At 43.3% G+C, this 26,102-nt stretch overlaps 1 long non-coding RNA gene across 1 annotated transcript in view; it reads left to right on the forward strand.

Annotated features, from left to right (window-relative positions):
- The first annotated feature begins 8,949 nt into the window (after nucleotides 1-8,949).
- Nucleotides 8,950-26,102, forward strand: part of LOC142157907 (uncharacterized) — a 118,980-nt gene continuing 101,827 nt past the window's right edge. The window contains exon 1 of the long non-coding RNA XR_012692690.1: nucleotides 8,950-9,033. This is a non-coding gene — a long non-coding RNA (uncharacterized LOC142157907). The remainder of the gene's footprint in view (nucleotides 9,034-26,102) is intronic.

Genomic DNA, 26,102 nt, shown 5'->3' on the forward strand with positions numbered 1-26,102 from the left:
TATAAAGGCTGCATACAGGTGAGGATTTTTAGTCCTAATTCAGTGGACATTTAGCCAAGTGCTGATTGCATAGGGACAATATTGGGCCATGTCCATAAAGGTAGAGCACAGCTGGTACCCCTCAGCACTAACATACAGCAGGAGATTGATTTCCCAGGTTGTCTTTAGTCCAATTCGCACAAAGTGCAACACACCCTCAATGATCCAATATAGGCCCACCTGTCCACACAACCACTATGAATTTTTTAAATGTTCCCCTCCATAAGATTTCAACAAGTTAATTGAATTAAAAAACACAAAATCCACAAGAGGTCAAATACATCTTTACAAGGAGGCCCCACTACCATATCCTGACTCTATGTCCCAGCCACATCAATCACAGCTATCTGATTGAGCATCTAATTCCTCCAATTTGTTCTACAAATGCCTATTTTATTAGTTATTTTCTTGTCTTCAATTCTCCCTTCACTGCTGCAATTTGTGAACTAATGCCAGAGGCGCCACTATGTAAAATAGAAGGAGGAGACAAACTGTGCAGTCATTCTAGAAGTAAAAAAGAAAATTGTCCCTCCTCACCTTTGTTGGGTGTTAGACACAGTATAATTCCTGGCCCCAGACTACAAAGGAAGCATCCTTTATGGCAACCATACATCTTAATATCCTTACAAAGAATATAGGATCAAATAGGGTTTGAGGTTACCATAGGTTAATAAATGGGCAGACTAGATGGGCCAAGTGGTGCTTAAGTGTTTCTATGTTAATTGCTTCTATGTTATAGCTATGTATAAATTTAATTGTGAGAATGTGTTAGATTAGAACTATCCAGCCAATAGAATTAAACATTCCAAAAGCTTAGAGTGGACCAGTCATCTACATCGAGTGGAGGTAGCCATTGTCAATGTTATCACTATGGTGTGATGGGTCTAGGATGCTGTTGGTTCCTAGTAAATCGGTTGGTTAAATTGATTCATCCCACAAAATAACTGCTCCTACAGTGTGAGATTGATGTGTAGTATTTTCACACAGTAAAACAGGGCTGTAAATAGCGGCAGCCCTTAGGCACTTGCCCACGTTGCCTTGTAGATAATTGAAGCCTGTTTGCCAAAGCGCTTTGTGGAGCAGATAGAGGAAATGATAACTGTTTCTCCCTGTTTATAATACACAGACATCTAGGGGTAAATGTATCAAGCTGAGAGTTTTCCGGCGGGTTTGAAAAGTGGAGATGTTGCCTATAGCAACCAATCAGATTCCAGCTGTCATTTTGTAGAGAGTACTAAATAAATGATAGCTAGAATATGATTGGTTTTTCAAACCCGCCGGAAAACTCTTAGCTTGATACATTTACCCCCTAGACACTTCTCAATGTTTTTAAGACACCATGTGGGAGTGATGGGTAATTTTTTTTCACCACCAACTTGTGTGACCTCTTAAATTCAGTTGGTTTCCCCACATATGAGAGCTGAGGCATTATCTCCACAACCCCCCACTAATAACAGTATCTAGAAGGGTGTGTAAGGTGCATACTCCAGTAATAAGCAGCGGACACCTGATAGTTAACTGGGACATTATTCATTCAAGTAGTTTAATGATTTATAAAGATTGGTTATCAGACCACCACCTTCCTAAACATTATTTATCTACCTGAATGTTTCCTGCGAAGGATCAGACAGAAAGAAACACTTGTAATGTCCACTCTGAACCTCGCAGCGTTGATCAGTCAATCTCGAGTGCGCTGAAGAACGTTACACAAGAAGCCCTCAATGGATGGAAGGTTTAATAGAGGAAATACTCTTCATGAGAGAGGGTGGATCTGAGAAACATCAGTTCTACAACAAAGGAACCTACTGTAACAATGTTACCGAGAGATAACAACCAATCTGCAGATCTAAACCGCCTGTTTCTTCTCTACATAAATGTATTTCAATAATTTTTCCTGCCACATCTGCTGTACGTTTGTTCCAGGAATCCACAACTATTTTACTTTAAGTAAAATAATAGTTTATAACATCTCCTCTGGATCTTCTCCAGTTTCATTGTGTGATGCTTTCTTTTTCTGTTAAATTTTCCTGTCGTTTAACTATTAACTCATGGAGTCATTACGTTAAGTGAAAACCTAAAAAGTAGCAATGTTTGTAATCATCATCATTATCATCATCATCATCATATGTGCAGACTTCTTGCTTGCAGACCAGAAACTACGTGTTAGTTACGTTTTACGAGAGAGTTTATCTAATAAAAGTTTAAGGCAGCTGCAGGGATCTGCATTTAGAAAGTAGATTCAATCAGGGCCCTCTTAAGAACATCTTTGGCCCCCGGGAACAGCAGTGCATCGGGACCCCTATATATACAAAAAAAAATAAAAAATATTATATATATGGGCCCTGCAGCCCAAGGGGGCCCGTTGAGGCAGGGAAAAAAAAAAACCCTGAAAAAAAAGAAGAAAATACTTACCTTGCGGTCATTTGGCGATCCGGATCCCTCCCTGGTCTCCTCCTCCGTCGCGCTCCGCAATGGATTTCGGGCGGGCGTGATGACATCACACCCGACATGCACTGCGAGCGCCGCATGGAGGAGGAGACCACGGAGGGAGCCGGATCACCAGCTGACCGCAAGGTAAGTATTTTCTTCTTTTTTTTCAGGTTTGTTTTTTTTTTCCTGCCTCCGACGGGCCCCCCTGGGCTGCAGGGCCCCCGGGCACCTGCCCATTGTGCCCAATGGGAAAGACAGCCCTGGATTCAATGGGTCTATTGCATTTATCTATACTGTCCGCAAAAGCTGAACATATCATTTAACTATATCTGAGCCTGAAACAAAGCAACCAAACTAGTCGTTCCCAGTTAGAAATGCGCTACCGTCTATAGCGCTAAAATCGCTGCATGCTGACACAAGGAAGCGGATGAGGAACGATCTTCACCTGTCACTTAAATGTGACAGGGGCTGAATGTTCCCAATCTACTGCAATGGGTCAGTACACAGGGAATTGAGCGCAATGAACAGGGCATGATGAACGGTTCAGGCCGCCGTACGCTAATTTGCTCATAGCGCTCCCTCAACTTCCATGACACGCGGAGGCTACAGCAAAATGGGGGCACGACCATGCTCTAAAGCACTAGGCTGCCAATTACATGTCTCCCTTCCCCTATCATTCCCACCTGTGGGTCAAACAAGTCAGAGCCCTAAAATCAGGACTTTCTTGCTGAGATCGGAACAGTTGGGATGTATATAAGGATATACACTAAACCATACTTGCCGACTCTCTCAGAATTTCCAGGAGGCTCCTGTATTTTGGGGAAGCCCTCCTGGGCTCCCGGAAGAGTAGGCAACCTCCCAGATTGTTATGGGGTGGAGCTTAATGACGCAATTGCGCCGTTAAGCCCCACCCCCGTTATGTAATGCCGTGAATTTTGGCATTTCATAGCCAAAGCGACGTGATTCGTCAATCCCAACCCCCACACGCCCAACTCCGCCCTGAAGCTCCAGGACGCCGGCTTCAAAAGGTTGGCAAGTATGCACTATACTACAGTTTTCATAAATTTAAAATTAACGCTGTTTTCTTATTATTTCTTGGCAAGAATCATACACCCTCTTTCATCAACGTTTCTCCTTCTGTCATGTAGTAGATGGCTCCACCATCCTTAAATTTATTAAAAGTACTAAAAATAAAAATTGCCATGCACTAGGTTTAATTAGACAAAACTCTCTCTCCTTAAATACAGAAATAGCAGCTGTTTCCTTAGCAACAGCAAATTACTATTAGACCCCCCCTAATCTTTAAGAAGAACCAGAATTGCAAAGAAGCTCTACCATGCGCTACATTCTGATTGGTCAGCCTTCACAGTCTGACTTAACATGTAAATATAATAATTCCCCTTAGACAGAATGTAATCACCTGTTCAGGTGTTATTCCACAGTTAGACCCATTTAAACCCCTGTGATATGTTCACTGACTTTTTGCAGGTAAAATAAAAAAAAAATCTCCCTTAAAATCTGCCGGCAGCGATCCTGATGCTTCACAATTGTCTGTTAATAAGTTGAGTTCTGTCTCTTTCGTTCTACATCATGCAGAATACTCATCCCTGCAAACACCTGTCCTGCCAGCCAAATACCTGCCATATTTTTTTTGTTCCCCCTTGATCACACCTGTCTACCTCTAGGGCAAAATAAAAAAACAGAGAACTGGCAGGATTGTGACTCTTTACTAGCTTAGGCTACTGTACAAGAATTATCCAAGGAAATGTCAGCTGGTTTATTGAACCGTATTGAAAACCTGTTTGACAGTAACAAGTAAGGAGATCAGGACATTTGCTCTAATTGGAGATAAAGTTGAAAAGAGTAATTTTCTCCTTTTCCTTTTATCATTTCTATACCGAATGAGATGACGATTAGACGTGTAAAAAAAATTCAGGGCAGCGAGCGGTGGTATTGGGAGAGCTGGCACTCCCTGCCCAGGGCATGCTGTAACATAAAGCTGAACCGAGTATGACGGCATCGGGATTAGAGAAGCAAATTCCAGTCGTGCTTTGTATGACCACATTATTGTAATGTAATAACCTCCCGATTGTGGGGGAAATAATAGCTTCCAAATTAAAGGTTACTTTGTGACTATTCTGACAATACATGAAGCATGCTATGGGTACCGTATCCATAGCGTTTAGGAAGAAGGTTGTTATTGCTGTGTGAGTCCCAGATTGGGAACAAACGCCCAATGAGAGTAGAGAATAATATATTTCATGCAATGTGGACATATTCCTTAACATTTCTATTCTTGTTTAATACATTATATAGAAAGCAAACTAGATTGAGCCCCCACCGAATTTCAACGGTTTGATGCTCACGGTATAATCATCACTAAACCCTGATTGTAATTTGCTCTTTGAAATTTGCAGCTAGTTTTCGCCATTCGCGGTCGCAGCACGCGGTTGGCCGATGGTGTTTGAGGCTCATTTTAAAATTTGTGTTTTTAAATATTTTTATTTTGTTTGTAAACCCTATTATATAAATATTTTTTTTAAAAATAAAATAAAAAGTATTTTAACATTTTTATCATTCGAGCTGTGAACAGTACCGGTCACTTTATTTTTTCTGAAGTGGGTGTAGACATTTAAGGCCATTCATTAAGAAATGTAAATGCCGATACGAGCTGTGTTTTGTGTTAATGTGCACTGCGCATGTCCAGAAATAGGCTATAAGCCAGAGAACGCAAGGGGATGAAACTCATCTTCGAGAGCAAAGGGCCCTCACTACAGCCTACGATTTCAGGGGCGGAACGGGGAGGGGACTGAGCGTAACCATGTAGTCGGTGTACAGTAAGGGTGTGCCAAGCTGGAGCGCACCCAGCAGCGTCCAATCCAAGCTTTTTTCAGCCGTATCACTTGCACCAGCTACAGGTCTGTAAGTGCTGATTGTTAGTGATGACGTCTGTGTATACAGCTACTGTAACAATGTATTTTATGAACAGCAGACATTAGTAACATCCTGATAAATGTAGTTTATAGGGAGGAAAATAAAGATTTTTTTTTAATGTTTAGTGATTACATTATTAACAGGTGACAATCATTGAATAATTTTTTTTCTTTTGTGCGTTCTGCTGGGACTTTTTGTTCCACATATGTATTGGACGTATCGTGCAGTGTCTTGTCTGTGCAGAGCGGACCTAGACCCGTATTCATTAACAGATGGATCTTCCCATCCACTTCTAGTTGAATACGGACGTGTGTATACCTGAGGTACGTGTATATTTAATAGAACGCACAAACATTCCTTTCGTGTGTTTGTGGCGATGAGATAGAGGGTTCATATCATGTTGTAAAAAATAAGACCAGAATCATTAATAAATACTAGGGGTGTGCACCGGCCACTTTTGGTGTTTTGGGTTTTGGGTTCTGATTAGCTTAAGGTTTTGGGTTCTGATTTGTTTGGCCAAAACACCCCACAAAAGGTTTTGGTTCTGATTTTGGGTTTTGGGTTCTGTTTTTTTTTTAAAAAAGCATAAAAAGTGCTAAAATCCATATTTTTATTTTTTTTCACTCCTACACTATTATTAACCTCAATAACATTAATTTCCACTAATTTCCAGTCTATTCTGAACACCTCACACCTCACAATATTGTTTTTAGTCCAAAATGTTGCAACAAGGTAGTTGGATGTCTAAGCTAAGCAACACAAGTGGGCGGCACAAACACGTGGCCCATCTAGGAGTGGCACTGCAGTGGCAGACAGGTTGGCAGTTTGCAAGAGTTTGCTAGAGGTGCAAGATGGAATTGTCCTTGGGCCCTCCCACCCACCCTGATGTTGTTGAAATAGGGCATTCGCACTTTAACAAACCAATCAGGAACAGTGAACGTAGTTTAATCTCTGGTACTAATATTTCTGGATTGCAGGAACAGTGAACGTAGTTTAATCTCTGGTACTAATATTTCTGGACTGCAGGAACAGTGAACGTAGTTTAATCTCTGGTACTAATATTTCTGGACTGCAGGAACAGTGAACGTAGTTTAATCTCTGGTACTAATATTTCTGGACTGCAGGAACAGTGAACGTAGTTTAATCTCTGGTACTAATATTTCTGGACTGCCTAGTGAAGTGGAATCTCGACGGGATTTGGTACCGGGGACACAATACCTCCATCAACCCCGGTGTACAACATTGACACCTTCATTAGCCAAATCTGTAACTGGACTGTGAGTGATCCTTCCAGCATATGCAGAGGGCGTGCTGCAAATGGTGGAAGGAGCCACCTCTTCCCATACAGTGATGGGAAGGTCAGGCTTCGCAAACACCAACACCCTTGGACTCGCCTTGGGGATTTGTGATGCCATCTCTTTAGAAGGCAGAGTTGTTTGCTGTGTTGTTGATGACAGCATAACTCTCTTCAATTTTTTGTAGGGGGGGAGGAGGAGGAGGGCTAAGATCCTTGGGTGAAGCTGGACCAATAGTCATGAACACGGGCCAGGGCCTAAGCCGTTCCTTGCCACTCCGTGTCGTAAATGGCATATTGGCAAGTTTACATTTCTCTTCAGATGATTTTAAGTTTCTCTTTTTGCTAATTTTTGTGAACTTTGGGGTTTTGGACTTTACATGCCCTGTACTAGGAGATTGGGCATCGGGCTTGGAAGACGACGTTGATGGCATTTCATCGTCTATGTCATGACTAGTGGCAGCAGCTTCAGCATTAGGAGGAAGTGGGTCTTGATCTTTCCCTACTTTATCCTCCAAATTTTTGCTCTCCATTATATGTAGCACAAGATACTGCAGAATGTGTGAACTTGGTAATATTGCAGTATCAATGGGCTTATACTGCAGGATTGGTTTGGCAAATTTTGTTGTAATTAAAAAAAAATTTAATTAGTTTTTTAATTTTTTAAACACTTGGGAATATTGGGGAAATAACTATGCCCTTAGAAGCACAGAGCACAGGACACAGGACCACTGGACTGAACAGGACACAGCACACAGGACCCAGCAGCACCACTGAACTCAAAATTGACAGAGCACAGCACACAGCACCACTGGACTGATACTGCAGAATGTGTGAACTTTGTAATATTGCAGCAGTACCACTGGACTTTTACTGCTGAATGTGTGAACTTGGTAATATTGCAGTACCAATGGGCTTATACTGCAAGATTGGTTTGGCAAATTTTGTTGTAATTAAAAAAAAAAAAAATTAGTTTTTTGTATATTTTTTTTATTAACTTTTTTTTAATTTTTTAGACACTTGGGAATATTGGGGAAATAACTATGCCCTTAGAAGCACAGAGCACGGGACACAGGACCACTGGACTGAACAGGACACAGCACACAGGACCCAGCAGCACCACTGAACTCAAAATTGACAGAGCACAGCACACAGCACCACTGGACTGATACTGCAGAACACAGCACAGCACAGCACAGCACAGCACAGAACTAAACAGCACAGCACAAGATCTACCAGAACAAAGGACCACCTAACACACCCTCCCTCTACCCTGATCAATGCCCGAGTGAAGATGGCAGCGACTAGCGGGGAATTTATAGGATCCGAGTATTGCGAGATCCGACAGCGGGATTATGACTCCGAGCCTCGGTTTCAATTTTTCATTTGGCGCCAATACCCGGATCTGTCTCGGATCCGACTCGGATCGGCAACGTTCGGGTGGGCTCGGATTCAAGAAATCCGAGTGCGCTCATCTCTATTATAAAGGTGACAGAAGTACATTCCTGCAAATAATTTATTACAGGATCTGTGTGCACAGGTTATTGTGCTATATCAGGCGAAGAGCCAGGTTCCCATCCTACAGAGAACATTTCTCCAGGACCGGCCGGGACAGAAAGTTACAGACTCTGTTTGTGGCTGAACCCTCAGCAGAAAGGTCAGGGGTGTCGCCGATTGCTGCATGGCGGTGTGAAGCGGGCACAGAACGTGCTGTTGTTTGTCTGCGCCACTGACAGCGCTGAAATCCTGAGATATCATTTCTGAAGTTTGTTCTGCTAAATTGCAGGGTGTTAATTGACGGGTAGAGTAATACAGCGTGTAAGTAAGGAGGTCTGGCTGTACAAGTGTCTCATTCTTTCACTGCATGTAACATTCATCTGGGATCATTTCCAGGGAGAAACATTAACCCTCTGGAGGCCACAAGGAAATGGAAATAATCTACTTTGGCCCCAGATGGCGCATTGTAGAACGGGGCCCCTCGTTTAGCCCTGTGGCAGTGGCTTTGGTTCTCTGTGCAAATGTAGATTCACACCCCAGCGTGCAATTAGGTGCACTTGGAGGGGTCCAGTTACCCAGACACCCTCCTTACGCTAATCATGAAACCTGTCAGTTAATAGGTGTATTAAATGTACTGTAACACATTGTCTGCAGCCTGGGACACGTTTCAATGAGCATCTGCATATGTTTTCATGAACAGTGACCTCAACCAAATGGCCGCCATCTCTTTTGTCTCTAGTATCTTATTTTTACAGTTTTATATTTCCTGCTCTGGTGTTTATCTGAAAATACATAAAGTAAATCACCTGTTATCACTGCAGTCTGATGTGCGGCGCTGGGTAAGTAATTAGAACACCAAGCTTAATAGTTTTTATTTTAATTGGATGTGAGGGGAGATTAATATTAGTGTTGTAGAGTAATATTAATTTGGTCAGATTTATTTAAAGCAGTGATCACATCAATGTACAGATCACTTTATGCCTCAATCATTTTATTACCTTTATGAACATTTTACTGTTCTAATTCTAATTTGCATGTCTGACTATAGCACTACTGCCTAATATCTGTTTTGTATGCAATTCTGAACTGTTTTGCTATGCTGAATGTATGGACACCGCACAGTACAACTTCTATTGATGTCATGTTCCTGCTGTACATATGGTCACTGCACAGTACCACTTCTCATTATTTCATGCTCATGCTGTACATTTGAGAAAATCTCCCCTGACCATGCAGTCTCAGAATCCCAATGGTGGTCAGTTTTTAAAAAATAAAATAAAATAAAATTTAAACTTAAAATATTAAAATAATTTAGAATTACCAGGTTTCACGAACACTTCCTGATCGTGTCACGAGCCGCGGCAGTACTCACAGCCGCCGCGGCTCGCTTCTGGCTCCCCCTGGCGTCCCGGCCATCACCTTGATGACCGGGATGTCATTTCCGCTTCCTGCCCGGCCGTTGCTGCGTCCTGGCAGTGCTGGAAGCCAGGCGCATGCGCGCAAATAGGCAGCCTGTGGGCTGATTAATGAAGGGGGCTTGGTCCATTGATTGGTGCCTCCTGTGGGCGTTTGCAGAGCTGGGCTCTGATTGGTGGCCACCAGTATTTTAGGCAGTGAGGTCTGCAGCCTCACGGCCGGTTATAGCTTTTCGCCACAGTCCTGCTGACCTGCTTGATCCTAGTTCCTGTCTTTGTCCCTGTCCCTGTCCCGTGGACACTCTGTTGGATTTCCCGTGTATGACCCCTTGCTTGGATTTGGACCCTGCCTGTTTGCTCGTGACCCTGATCTCTCTTGCCTGTATCTTAGACCTTGCTATCGTGCCTGTGACCTCTGACCTTGGCTTGTCTATTGGATTCGCTGTCTGCTGCCGGCCCTCGACCCTAGCCTGGACTTCACTCCGCTTTCCTGGGTTTTCCCCAGCCGGTACGCACTTCACGACCCTCTGTTAGTCTGCGGCCAAGTCTGTCCCCACCACTAGGGGCTCCAGTGAACACCAGACTGGCAAGTGTAAACAGTGGAGAAAACGCCTCTCAGTCGCTGCTTCTGCACCAGTTGTGCATGTGCCCACTTCACTAGGAAGTGGGCAGATGCAGGAGAACTGTCAGCTCTCCAGGGAGTTCGGGAGACCTACCCGGAATTCGGGAGTCTCCCGGACATTCCAGGAGAGTTGGCAAGTATGTTCTTATTTACAATCATACAATTTATCTACAAAATACTGTCTGTTGGATTATTCAGCAAGTTTGTTTTTGTTTTATTTTGCTTTGTTCCAAAATAAAACATTTGTAAACTCCCCCCCCTCTAGAAATCCTGCGATTGCCCCTTCCCCAGGATGCAATGATACTCTTCCCCCATTTGCACACCTTCCTATGCACATTGATCCTTGTTTGCTGGGCACAGTGCCGTAACGATGGTGGTGCGGGCGGTGCCGTCGCCCAGGGCGCAAAGCCAAGGGGGCGCAGCAGCAGCCCGCTACCTGCCTTCAGCCCTTAAGTTTCGCTTAAGGGCTGAAGAGAGAGAGAGATTTTAACTTACCAGAGTTTGATGTTTCAGCCGTTAAGTTCCGCAGTGGAACGCATGTGCGTTCCACTGACAGGAAGTTTGGCATTTGCGTTCCAAATGCCGAACTTCCTGAAACTTAAGGGCTAAAGCATCAAACTCCGGTAAGTTAAAATCTCTCTCTCTTTCTCTCCTCCTACCCCCCCCCCCCACTCCCCCCTCCTTAGATGGGGGGCGCCGGTGCCCTGTCTCCAGGCGCGGGCTGGCACGTTTAAGCCCGGGGGGCGCACAGGCGGCCGCATCCCGTGTCACGCGATGCGGCCGCGTTATTGATGACGCGACCGCATCACATGTCATGTGATGCGGCCGTCTGTGCGCTGACGCGGCCGCATCACGGCCGCATCGCATGTCATGTGATGCGGCCGAAGAAAATAAATAAGAAATATTACACCGGCCCTAACAGCCGTTGGACCGCCCCTGCCTGTCTCGCCCAGGGCACCAAAATGTATAGTTACGGCACTGGCTGGGCATCCACAGTGCATAGGGTAAGGTAAAATGTCGGGGGAGAGTTCTGCCAACCTGGGGCAGAACATTACATCGCCGGGCCAAATAGCAAAATTTATTTGGGGGGCGGTTCCTCCTGCGCCCCAGCTCTGGTCTTCTGCGTTTGGGCTTCACTGTACATGCCCGGAGATGATAGTGAGTGCAGGCAGTGGTCTGTGTACAGCAGCTAGGCTAGATGGGGGCGCTCCCTCCTGACGGCGGGATAGGTGTATGAATGTGATTTGATTATTTATTCACATGCAAAAATTAGATTTCCTTTTACAGGACATTTAAATGAGAGTCAACTGGTAAACAAGGGGCATTCCCTGTTTAAGAAACGGCCACGGAGCAATGTTCTACATGTCATCAGAGTGGAATTGTCCTCTACGAGAGGAACGATTGCCATTGCGCAAAATTGCACTACTCCATCCATTCATAAATTATCCTATCTGTATATAGAAACAAGCTATAGACCATGGTATCTATTCACAAATGTCCTCTGTTAGTAATATTCATTCATAGTCTTCTCCCTCTCTGGATCAGAAATTCTAAAATAATATGTATTATTTCTTGATCCCACTACAAAAATGTTTCTCTGTTCCTGCTACTTTATCTAGGGGAGATTATCCGCTGGTTTTAATTTGGGAAGCTCATTGAGCTTTGCTGAGCATTCTTACCCAGAGCTCATAACAGTCTTAAGCTGGGCTGATTCCATTTCTTCCATTGTGCCAGGGGAGCCCCTGCAATGCAAGAGACTGGTGCCCCCTCTTTGGGCTCTGTGTGGTACAGAATAAACCAGGCTGATGATTAGCACCCTTCCAGGTTGGAGGCGTGATTCCAGGCAGCTTTAGCGGCGGGGTACAATATTACGAAAACCATATTCTGATATGTAAGGTCTCTAAGCATCGCAGAACGCATCTAAGAGCCCTCTATTCTTCCTAAGGATTGGGCCATGCAGCATCGCCTCTGCTAGTTCTCCCTTCATTTATTGTCCTTAATCCTGGGCTATTCTGTTAGGCTTTTATACTTTAAAGGCTGTTGTCCAGTTGCTGAACAGGAAGAAATGCTGTCTTTACAAAAGAGAATCACAATAAACACTCGGCTATTGTTGGGAATTAGACAATGTCCCCCCCACATCTTGGTTTATTTAGTAGCAGGGTCTCTGTGGTGTCATTGTTGAAATGAATACAATTCAGTGTATTGGAAATACAATGTATCGAAGTGGCTGTTTCTTTCAGTTTTTTCGCCATTGGTATTTGATAAACGGATTTATGTTTTTAAGATGGGTAGAGATACAAGGAAGAGGTGTGAAGATCGCTGTGTCGGTGGGATTTGTCCATTGTCTGGGGGATTTTTTTTATTAAGAAAACAGGAAAACAGTGTTTCCTACTAGTTGTTTCCTGCAAAAACACCAAGGGCACTTTCTGCGGTGGGTGGTGAATCTTCAGAGGCAAAATACCGGCCTGGTTTTACGATTAGGGCTGAAGTTGGGGACATTTTAGTTCAATGTGCCCTTATCTAATTTATTTAGAGCGAAGAGCTAAGAGAAGGTTGGCCATGGAACCTTGCAAGCTTGGCACTGCTTCCTGGAAAAGGCCATTCAAATTTGTTATACCTAATTGACAAAATAGAAGCCATGGAACAAATCTCTCCATGGAGAGAAAGGGTTTAAAAACGCCCAGCTGTGGAAAGAGCGATTTCTGAGGTGGTACTGGTCATCGCGTTTTGCCACCATTGTCAAACTCTATTACGGTGCTCATAATTAAAACACTTTTTTTTTAACAATTTAAACATCTGATGGTTGAAAAAGTTCAACTAAATGCAAAGTTTTCGATGTAGGATTCCAAAGTGCCTTCAAACTAGCAAGATAGATCTTCTTCTTATTAGGATGGATCATGGACTGGACAAGATTACCTGTGCTAGTCTTAGGAGATCCTGGAAACCTATATGTGACTGATCACAGGGACTGTCGCCTCATCTTCACCTATACCTCTAAGGCACTGAAGGTCTAGTGCTGGGATTGGGAACTACTGAGAGTCCTGCAAAGAATCCACTTTAGGTTTAGTGATGCATGAGCGTTCTAATCCAGGGAATTGGTTTACAGGATTAGCATTAGCAACTCTTGACTGACTGGGGGAAACAGCTGGATACAAAGTACCTGAGAGGGAATTAAGTTTATCTGATAAGCTTATCTCTGTAACTTGTCTAGCACAAAGCAACATGTGTAGGAACTGTGCAAGGCTAAGAAACAGAACCAGTATTGGCAATACACTGATCAGTCACAACACAGTTAAAACCACCTGCCTAATATTGTGAAGGTCCCCCTCGAGCCACCAAAACAGCTCTGACCCATCAAGGCATGGACTTCACAACACCTCTGAAGGTGTCCTGTGGTATCTGGCACCAAGATGTTAGCAGCAGATCCTTTAACTCCTGTAAATTGCCAGGTGGGGCCTCCATGGCTCGGACTTGTTTTTACAGCACATTGAGATCTGGGGAATTTGGAGGCCAAGTCAACACCTTGAACTCTTTGTCATGTTCCTCAAACCATTCCTGAACAATTTTTGCAGTGTGGCAGGGTGCATTATCCTGCTGTAAGAGGCCACTGCCATCAGGGAATACTGTTACCATGAAGAGGTGTACTTGGTCTTTAAACAATCTTTCGGTAGGTGTTACGTGACAACGTAGCATCCACATGAATGCCAGGACCCAAGTTTTCCCAGCAGAACATTGCTCAGAGCATCACACTGCCTCATCCGGCTTGCCTTCTTCCCATAGTGCATCTTGGTGCCATCTCTTCCCTAGGTCAACGATGCACACTCAGCCGGTCGTCCACATCATGTAAAAAAAAACAGATTCTTCAGACCAGGCCACCTTCTTCCATTGTGTTAAGAAATAGGAGTTCTCCTGTTAGTTTGATCTATCATCTGTGCAATTACTGCTACTACTATGTGTAGGATCATATCTACAGTTCAGTGATTCAGCTACTTGCTAGGCAAATAGTTGCAAGCTTCATTCAGCTCTCTGTCTGGCAGCCTCAGGTGTGCAGTCACTTGCCACACTCATGCAGCTAATCATCCTGCAGTTCTGATTGGTGCTGCTACTTTTATAAACCTCTTCCTGGCAGCATACCAATGCTAGTGATAGTTCCTGCTTGACAAGTGTGCCTTCTATCCTGACCCGTTCTGCTTTCGGTGTTTGACCCTAATTGTTTATAGGAATTTCTGTCTTCTCCACTTCTGAGTCTCAACTTTGTTAAATATCTTTGCTTTCATATCGCTACCTGTCCTGACACCTGGATTGTTTGAAGGATTCCACTGTCTTCTCTACTCCTGACCCCTGGCTTGTCTGACTCTGAGCTCTGCCAAATACATTCTGGTCTTTCATTACCTGCTGCCGTGTGCTGTCCACTCCATCAGAGACGATTGCCAGACTACTCCGCATTAACCCTTGCCTGTCTGGCTCAGAGTTCTGCTAATATATCGTGGTTGCTCATTACCTCCTACTGTGTTCTGTACTCTCCACTGGGCAGGTGCTAGACCAATTACTGCTACTACCCGAGCCTAAGTCCTTGAGGCACCTGAGTACTGTGGAACGTAACAAGTTCCTCGGAAATGGGTGCTGCTAAAGATGAATATCTCGCAAAGCGGTTCTAGCAGTTGGGGATCTCACACTACTCTGCCCATAACAAATGGTCCAGTTCTGGTGCTCACGTGCCCATTGTAGGCGCTTTCGGTGGTGGAAGGGGGTCAGCATGGGCACTCTGACCAGTCTGCAGCTACACAGCCCCATACGCAGCAAGCTGCGATGCTCTGTGTGTTCTGATATCTTTCTAGCAGAAAATAAAATGTATGTTAGAGTATAACACAATAACGATTACATTATAAAACAAGACATTTAACAAATAAAAAATAAATATTATATAATTAACAATAGGAAATTTGGGAGAATCTAGTGCACCACCTTTAATAAACCTCTTTTTTCTCTCCTCTTACCAATGTTGAGTTTTAGTGGTTGCACCCAGATCTAATGGATGAGTAATATTCTAAAATTAGAATATAGAGTAAAATAACTCCCTTGGGCGCCCATGACCCTGTCACCTGTTCATCGGTTGTCCTTCCTTGGACCAATTATGGTAGGTACTAACCACTGCGTACCGGGAACACCCCACAAGACCGGCCGTTTTGGATGAAGCACAGGAATTTGCTTATAGGGAATAATTCAAATGTTTTCAAACCACATTTTTTTTTTCAATTTAACTGAATCTGTTGTCCCAATATCATGAATATTTCTGAACGCACCAATTTACAGATTAGTATTATCAACCGGAACTATGTCCAGGAACGGAATGGATGGAAAATTTCAATTACACGAAGATACACAATACATCTCTGTAACTAGCCGGTAGCTTGGAAATGTCAGTAATAAATACTACTTAATACAAATTTTTACCCAATTTTTGTACCCCTTATCTTTACCATAGACCAGGGGTCGGCAACCCCCTGGCACGCAGCCGCCTGAGTCCTGGCACGCCGTCCGACTGTTCTAAATGACAGCCGGAGAATAGCTGAACTGCTGCGCAAGCGCAACAGTTCAGCACTTCTCCGGCTGTCATTTATTAAAAATTCAGTGTCGGCTGCACAGTTCTTCCCAAGCACCTTTGTGGACCATTTCACGCCTGGAAGAGGTAGGTATAAAATTATATAATTTTTTATTCATTTATTATTGTCCTAAAATTTTTTTTTTTTTTGCAATTCTGAGGCCATAAGAGTCATTGGGGGCATTACTGTGGCATAATATATATTGGGGATATTACTGTGGCATAAAATGTATTGGGGGTAACTGTGGCATACTATGTGTTTCTGGGGCAACTGTGGCATATTATGTGTTTCTGGGGCAACTGTGGCATATTATGTGTTTCTGGGGGCAACTGTGACATATTATGTGTTTGTGGGGCAACTGTGGCATACTATGTGTTTCTGGGGGCAACTGTGGCATATTATGTGTTTCTGGGGGCGACTCTGACATATTATGTGTTTCTGGGGGCAACTGTGACATGCTATGTGTTTGTGGGGCAACTGTGGCATACTATGTGTTTCTGGGGGCAACTGTGGCATACTATGTGTTTCTGGGGGCAACTGTGGCATACTATGTGTTTCTGGGGGCAACTGTGGCATACTATGTGTTTCTGGGGGCAACTGTGGCATACTATGTGTTTCTGGGGGCAACTGTGGCATGCTATGTGTTTGTGGGGCAACTGTGGCATACTATGCGTTTCTGGGGGCAACTGTGGCATACTATGTGTTTCTGGGGGCAACTGTGGCATATTATGTGTTTCTGGGGGCAACTGTGGCATACTATGTGTTTCTGGGGGCAACTGTGGCATACTATGTGTTTCTGGGGGCAACTGTGGCATACTATGTGTTTCTGGGGGCAACTGTGGCATACTATGTGTTTCTGGGGGCAACTGTGGCATGCTATGTGTTTGTGGGGCAACTGTGGCATACTATGCGTTTCTGGGGGCAACTGTGGCATACTATGTGTTTCTGGGGGCAACTGTGGCATATTATGTGTTTCTGGGGGCAACTGTGGCATACTATGTGTTTCTGGGGGCAACTGTGGCATACTATGTGTTTCTGGGGGCAACTGTGGCATATTATGTGTTTCTGGGGGCAACTGTGGCATACTATGTGTTTCTGGGGGCAACTGTGGCATATTATGTGTTTCTGGGGGCAACTGTGGCATACTATGTGTTTCTGGGGGCAACTGTGGCATATTATGTGTTTCTGGGGGCAACTGTGGCATACTATGTGTTTCTGGGGCAACTGTGGCATATTATGTGTTTCTGGGGGCAACTGACATATTATGTATTTCTGGGGGCAACTGTGGCATACTATGTATTTATGGGGGCAACTGTGAAATACTATGTGTTTCTGCGGGCAACTGTGGCAAAGTATGAATTGGGGGCACAACTATGTGGCATAAGATGAATTGGGGGCACAAATAATGCTTAACTATAAGGAAGGACCCATGGAGTTGCTGTACTGGGGCCATGAATTTCTCTAGGCAGCAGTGTATGTGAACTGGGGCACTATTGTGCGGCATAAAATTTTTTTTTTTGCTGGTCCCTTACTGTTAATATGATATTAGCCTCATAAAATGAGAAATAATTTTATATATATATATATATATATATATATATATATATATATAGCCGCTGAGAGGAGAGGGGGCGGCTACAAATTGCCTGGGCCTGCTTGGTGGCTCGAGTCCCCTCTGGAGACCTAATTTTGAAAAAAAAAAAATATCTTAAAAGTACTTCTTTACATTTTTTTTTATTGAGTGCAGGGGGGATCGGTGGTGGCTAAATCCCCTCCAGCTCATGTACCTTCAGACGCCAGGTCATGTGACTGCAGTGGTCACATGGTACTCGGCGGGCTGCTGGATATCTTCCCATGCTGTGCAGTGGAGTATAAGGTAAGAAGAAGGTGTGCTGGAGAGGGGCATGTGTGACTAAAGGTGCTGGGCAGAGGGGGGGGCAAGTGTGATTAAAGCATGTGGGCAGAGGGGACATAAGTAAGCAAAGCTGCTGTGCAAGGGGGCATGTGTGAGTAATGCATTTTTCTGTAAGAGGGTGGCCTGGTGCTTTTCACCTTCTAGACATGCCCCCAATGATGTACTGCCACGCCCCCAATTGTACTACCACTCGCATGGTATAAAAATGTTGTGGCGGCACAACATTTTTTTAACCATGCTATAAGGGAGGACCCGTGGAGTTGCTGTACTGGGGCCATGAATTTCTCTAGGCAGCTGTGTATGTGTGTGTGTGTATGTATATATATATGTATGTGTATATATATATATATATATATATACACACACACATATATATATATATTTATATACACACACAACTGGCACACCTGGACTTGACTAGATTTTAGCCGTCACTCCAATAGAGAAAGGTTGCCAACCCCTGCCATAGACCCTCAACATGGGGATCTTTCAGATTTCTGCTCTGGAGAAGGGGCTTAGGGGTGTGATTTTGGAGACTGGGAATTTATCAGTGTGGATCAGGGGAAAGGGTTGGGTGAGGTCTAAAACATTTCAGGCACCCGTCACCCTACTTACGGTGTAGCAGAGTGGAGTGAGATGTTCACAGAGAGCTGTGAGTGCGAGCTGCCCAACAAGATCGGACGCACCATCTGTAGGCGTGTATCTCCCAATGGTCCCAATTTTGTAGGGACATCCAGATTGACGGACTGCAATAAGGGCAGGAACTTGACAGGAAAGTGGGTGGGGTTTTACACAAATAGACACACATGTGGGCGGAGTTTGGGAAATGGGTGGGGCTTATTTTGTCCAGCTTTTGTAATACTAAATGTTGAGAGGTATGACTGGAGGCCATCCGTGCAGCATTTTCCCAACTCACGTGGGCTGGATCAGCATGGACCCACATGCCCATATTGGGTAAACACTTCAGTGAATTAACTTTTAGTGGAGGGGCCCCTGCATAAATTGACCGCTCTGGGGCCCCACAAATTGAGCTCAGTTTACAAATCTTCTCTACTTCTTTAAAGTTGGGGTGGCCAAATCATCACGATAATTAATGAAGATATTTGTAAATAGTATTCTTAATATTCTTCACTAACATCCAAAATTCCATTTATTAATTCTGTTACTTCATTACCAATGCTTACATCAGCATTTTTACATTGACCTACTATGTGCTAAACTTCATAACTTTAATCTAATGATTTTTTTGATTAATCTACCCCTAATTCACTAAAATTCCTCATTTCAGTCTGAATCACTGATCATTCACAAAACAATGAAAATAACTGTAAATATCATGTTCATAAGAGTTTAGGAGGGATGTCATAAATCTTTAGGAAGTCTGTGTGTGTGTGATGGATAATGCAGGAAGTGGGAGAGTGGGAAATGTAATGAATTAGGCAACGAGGGGACTCGGTAAAGCATGTATCCTGGAATAGTAAATAACGTGCATTAATACTCCAGGGTTATGTGTCCTTGCAGGTTACTAGACTTGGAAACACATGTTTCTGTTGTGATGCATGTTTGTTATAGGCAGATCTGTATCCGGACATCCATGCACATAATACAGTGTAATCCTGGTCTTTATCTGCTCATATTGTGTTCATAGAAGGCTTACATCGCTCACAGAGACAACACGCCTGGTAAATTATGGGTCTCCGGACATCAAAGGGAACAGTAACTGTTCAGAGAAATGAGCAGAGATATCGTAGCCTGTGCCAGCGGGGAAGTCCCTGGTCTTATGGCTGCCTCGGTATTATTGGGCCGTAGTGCCAAGAAAAGTCAGAAAAAAAAGAGGGATTTACATCAAGGGGAGAAACTGAAAAGTCCATAAATGATTCTGCTTTGATCCTGGATTGAGCAGAGACAGGAGAATCGCATTCAGCGTTTACCTTCAACCAGCTGTCACTTGAAATCGAATAATTGGATAATTAAAAGGTCTTCCATTGTGTCAATTTTATTTGGGTTCCTTGATCCTGAATTGGAATGTGCCATTGATAGGGGGGGTTTAAGTGTTCATCCCGCACATAAACTGAATTTTTAACACGTACAGAGTACCGATGTGGTGAGCACATCCATGTAACCTTAGAACGGGTCCTAGTTCCCCTCACTGGGGGGACAGACATAGGTAGATATATTGTGTCAGTTAATTAGAGGATGGGGCGTCTGATGGAATCATAGAGAAAAAAATAAGCATTTTTTTTCTATGACTTTCTTCTGTTGTCGCCATGGTGATATGGCGATAACAGAACGAGTATTTCAGCGGTACTTCTTCCACCACAATGTTTTTAAAAAGGGTTCACCATGCTTTGCAAGAGCACGCAACCACCGGGGAAACCCGGAGAATCATATCACCGGCCCGTAATACAAATTCTGTTGCTTGTAGTAATCCCTTGATAAATAGGGTGAAGCCCTCTCGCTGATGAAAACACCCATTTTTCACCCTTTGATAAATATAGTTCTATGTTAGAAAGTGGTGCAGGAGACTTTCCTTCTGTTGTCCTCTATTTAGACTCGCACCAGGGTATATAAGCCAGATTTATAGAAGTACGTTTTTCTAAACACTGTAAATTAAACCCTAATGCAACATCCAGAAAGAAGTTTTTCTGTAAAGAAAAAAATCATAAACAGCATTTTGTTTTATCTGTGGGAAATTCAGTTCAGCGCAATGTGTCACCAGAACAGTCCACGGAGACATATGGCGCCGATCTTGGCGATGTCCGGCCGCACCTTGCGGAAAATAACTGCACTCATACATTGTAAATAAACATATAAGCGTTTATCAGCTAACATCATCATCACCATTTATTTATATAGCGCCACTGATTCCGCAGCGCTGTACAGAGAACTCACTCACATCAGTCCCTGCCCCATTGGAGCTTACAGTCTAAATTCCCTAACACACAGACAGACAGACAGAGACTAGGGTCAATTTTGATAGCAGCCAATTAACCTACTAGTATGTTTTTGTAGTGTGGGAGGAAACCCAGGAAAAACGGGGAGAACATACAAACTCCACACAGATAAGGCCATGGTCAGGAGTTGAACTCATGACCCCAGCGCTGTGAGGCAGAAGTGCTAACCACTGAGCCACCGTGCTGCCCCACGAGAATCCGTCCAGTAAAATGACCTCTGTATTAAATGCAAAATAAAACATCTCTTTTATAGATGAAGTTAGAAGGTGCATAGAAGAGGGGTCTTGTGTACACTGGGATTGATAGAACTTATTTTCAGTTATGTCACAGAAACGAGCTACAATCACAAGGTCTAATAAAAGACTTACTATTCGCTGCTGGTGACTTATTTAAGTGTCCGGCGATCGGTTCATATTTAAGTAATTATCCTACTAATAGAATCTGAACGATTATGTTCAATTACTCAGCAATGTTTATTGAAGGAAATAGACCAAAAAGCAAAATGAAGCAAGGAGCTAATACAACGTCTTCACTTAACTCGCTCAGCTTAGAGATTGGAGATAGCCGCAGATATTAAAGATATTGATGCAATTACCCAGGTTTAATTTACTGGTGACCTGTTGCAGGGATGTAATTAACTTTATTTGGCATCGATTGTGTTCTCAGGGCTTGAAGACAGATCATTGTGCTCACTCAGTAGGAATGTATGGAGGAATCTATAGTTTGTAGAGAGGGACATCGCAGAGGCGAGCGGATGAGCGAGCTCCTCATCAGGAGGAGAACAGACATACTTGCTGAAATTGTTTTCTGTTCTCTGGGAGATCCCAGAGGGGAGGAGAAGATCGGGTGCGGAGTGCGCTGCAAAATATGTCATGTTGGCCCTGTCACGCAATTGCGTCATTTTGCTGCAGCGGGGGGGGGGGGGGTGAATCCCGTCATTGAAGCCCCCCATCCTGCTCACCTCACTAGGAAGTGGGAAGGATGCAGGAGAATGGAGACCTACCTGGAATCTGGGAGTCTTCCAGACTTTCCAGGAGAGCAATAGGGGGGGTGCAAGCAAAATATACAGATAATGGTTTATGTCTTATTTACTTTTGTGGGTTTTTCTTTTAATAAAATTTATTTATTTATTGCATTTCTAATAAGGGTCCTATAAATGTAAAGTGGATATTGATCTTATATGAAAATTAATCTTGTAACATTCCTAAATATATACATAAATGTTGCAATTCATTTGTCATTGTGGATCTGATTCTTCGAACTGCATGTGAGCGCAACTAGCGTTTAAAAAAATACACGTAACTGGCACGCATGTAATGCTCGTATTCAAATACAAGTGGATCTCAAGATACTTTTCCATTTGAATGTGGGTATAAGTACTCTCTGGCTATCTGGTACTTGCTCTATGTAGACAGAACACAGTCCCGGATACGCACATTCATATGTACAATATAAAGTCCCACCAGAACGCATGTAAAAAAATATTTTATAAGATTAATTTACAACTGTTAATACTATAATCATTAATAAAAATATACTTGTTAAACATTTTTTTTTACATGAAGTACATACAGACGCCCTTACTGTACATTGCCTATGTTAGTCCGCCGCCTGTTTCCCCCGTTCTGCCCTTCAAATCTCAGGCAGTCATAAGTGCCATTTGCGTTCGAACATGAATTGGATGAAATATGGTGCTCAAATGGACTAATGTCCGAAGATGAGTCAATGTGCACGAGGAGATTTCATTTTGTGAGAATTATTTAGATGAGATTCAAGGGCTGAAAATGATGCATCCAGGCGGCTCTTCTGTTATCCTGGGGGGGGGGGGGGGGGGGCAAAAAGCACTTGATTTTTTCATAGGTAATCTTAAATGAAACACTCTTTGCTCTTTATACTGGAACATTCACATGATTCATTTAGGGCATGAATGAAGTTGAACCAGACAGCATTTTCGGAGACATGAAATGAATGAAGGAGATGTCATAACTTGGGCTAATTGCACAAAAAAAATCCACAATATTGCAGGTTAAATATAATCTATGTTGGCTTCTTTGTAATAATAAACAATTGACAAACAATGATCCAGTAACAAATGTAACATGAATCAGGTTTACGAGAGAGGTCTATATCCAGGATTTCTACAGCGAGTTCTGCAACATAAATACTGTATCAGCTGTTTGGAAATAATGGAATCCCAGAGACAGCTGATGGGGAGACACAGACAATGAGAGACAGGGCTTACAGATCACTGGAGCTCTGTTATGTACGTACACTGCCTTGTATTGTGCACAAATGTGATTACAACTAGCTGTAGCCTTTGGCCAGAGCACTAGAACAACTGTTTATTAATAGTGTAAATGTATCAAACATTCTAAGAAGGAAAAGCTGGGTGTTGGCCATAGCAACCAATCACATTCTAGCTATCACTGTTGTAGAACGGACTAGTTAAATAGTAGCAAGAATCTGATTGGTTGCTGTGGACAACACCTCCATTTTTCCTTTTTAGAAAATTTAACTCATCTACCCCCTGATGTGCTATGGGCAAGGTCTACCACTGACACTGCATAGAGGAATTTAACTACCGTATATACTCGAGTATAAGTCGACCCGAATATAAGCCGAGGCACCTAATTTTACCACAAAAAACTGGGAAAACTTATTGATTCGAGTATAAGCCTAGGGTGGGAAATGCAGCAGCTACTGGTAAATTTCATTGTATTTTGTAACGAGGGTGTAGAGTTGTATGTGGACATATGCAATAGATCCCTCCGGACAAGTTTCTAGAATATACAATCATCAAACATAGGAGGAAATAATAGTGTAGTATGTCCAACAAAGATGATTGTCAATCAAGCTTCCAAATAACTCCCGTGCGTGAATAATCTACTGAACACCCGTGTCTTCACTCTGTGTAGAAACCCCATAGGGTATATGCTTACTAAAACGTACATGACAAAGCGCCCTTAGCAGGAATGATAGATGTAGATTCAACTCCCGCCATCATATGGACATTTCCCACTCAAGAAGAAAAGATAAAAAGAGATCTAGCGCATTATCTTTTTAATAAAATATACAAGAGCCGGCAAACATGGGATTCATACCAGATATCAGTGTAAGTAAAGCAAGGTAAGCGTGGACAACCAATCTCCTCCTCACCACAGCCTGTCACGTCTGCACTCGTTAGAATCCTCAGTCCCGGTCTCAAGATGAAAATAATTGTGTGCAATGATGTATTTTTCAGGGGGCGTGGTATTGACTGGAGCCAGGTTGCCCCCCTCTCTCCCTGAATGTCTGTAAGGCTGTCTGTGTAGTTCCGCAGTGGAACGCATGTGCGTTCCACAGACAGGAAGCTCGGCACTTGCATTGCAAGTGCCGAGCTTCCTGTCTATGGAACATGCGTTCCACTGCGGAACTAACAGCAAGCACCAAACTCTTGTGAGTTGATTTTTTTTTCCACCAAACTCTTCTCAGTTAATATTTTCCTTCTCTTTCTCTTCAGCCCTTAAGCGGGCTGAACCTATGGAGGCAGGCACCACCCTCCTTACGGCCGTGCATTGTGGTCTTGAAGCATCACTCGAGTATAAGCCGAGGGGGGGCTTTTTCAGCACAAAAAATGTGCTGAAAAACTCGGCTTATACTCGAGTCTATACGGTAGTCACCTTGTCATAATGATCAAACATGCTAATAAAGAGTAATCCCATGCCATTTCAAGCATTAAAATAAAATAACAATAGGCTTTATTAAAGTGTTATACTCATTTGATTTATTGTGGGTTTTTCTGATATCTTTCCTAGCGCCCTCTTCTGCTCTCTCGCATCTTCTCCAACTTTGCGGCGTTGGCTTTCGGCGCTACGAGATGGTGCAGCCCGGAATTGTGGCTGTCTTTGTGGACAAGAGTTTCATACATTTATTTATTGGACTATATGTTGAAGTGCTCAGTAACACGCTTTAGTGTCGTTAGCATAACATTAGGAATATCTGTCCTGTGCAAGGATTTGGGCTTAATGAGCTTCAGTGCTGTTGATCAGGACACTAATATTATTATTTTTATGTTTCTCTGCAGGAGAAGGGCGCCCCTTTCATGGGGGCACAGTGGACCGAAGCATATCCAAAATCGGGTGCGCCTCGGAATGAGCTCCATTGGGTGTAGCCGATAGCTGCACATTAAATCGATGGACAATAAATACATTTATGTGACCTGACTTTACCCGCCTAGTGGAAGATCACGGCGATCAGATATAGCTCTTCATACACTGCGATGCTGTGTTGCTTTGTTGGTTTCCCGTCGATTCTTCTCTCTGCATTACTGATTCATAACTAGAGGTGAACAATATTGAGGCACAGTTTAGCACAGAAGGCGTATTGCCGGGGAACAGGCCGTCTTGCAGAGGTGCAGAGTTCCAGGAGCACAATCTTTAAGTTACACTTTTGCTTTGTTATTCTGCAAAGCAAAAGTATTTACAAATACTCATTTCACTGGCTTCATAGTCTATGAATAGAGCTGGAGCGACTCCGGTACATTCATTCTCTAGTCTCTAGTTGTAGCCCTAGAGGACACCCCACTATCACTGGCAGAATTCTGCTGGATGCCAATGACAAAAGGTGAAAGGTTAAGTCTTTAATTATCTCTCTCTGGGATCTTTTCTGCATATCTCCACTCATTAGTATTTCAGGAATTCTGTGATGTCATTATTGTGTCATTGCATTTATCTTGGGACTGTCATCTGCCTCCTACTGACACCTACACAGACATTAACATGAACAATGACCGGAGTACATTCCCCTATCAGTGTACAAGTCACACCACGGGCAGAGAACAAGCCTTGGCCGCCCTCTGGGTCATTTCCCCACCCATTGGGTTTCCTGAGCATGACTCGGGCTCCTGCGAGCTACCTGCAGACAGATCAGTTTCCACCTGCTTTGAGCTCATCAGTGAAAGTCAGGATTCTCTGGTGAGAAGTGTGAAGAACCGTAAAGACAATCACACAAGAACAATAAATAGCCGTAGACTTTCATGACATCTTTCCCAGAAATGCCGTCTTCTTATTTATTTGAATATTTTATCAATCTATATTGCCACTCAATGTTCTACTGAGTACAAAGGAACATGCTAAGCTCAGTATCACAGCTGAGAAAGCATTTACCTACCGAGCCACTGCTTGGCATTTAGAACTTTAATTAAATGAAGACCTGATTCATTACATAACGCAATCTGAATGCAAGATGCATAATAATTTGTACTCATTTCTGTCCGTATTCAAGTACAAGCGGATCTGAAGAAACATTTCCCATTGAATACAGGTCTAAGTACACTCTGAAACTACATTACCTGATGTATGTAGACAGAAGAGACTGCAGGATACTCACAATGCATATGTGACATATACAGTCCCATCAGA

Source organism: Mixophyes fleayi, chromosome 5 (genome assembly GCF_038048845.1).
Source record: "Mixophyes fleayi isolate aMixFle1 chromosome 5, aMixFle1.hap1, whole genome shotgun sequence".
NCBI lineage: Eukaryota > Metazoa > Chordata > Amphibia > Anura > Limnodynastidae > Mixophyes > Mixophyes fleayi.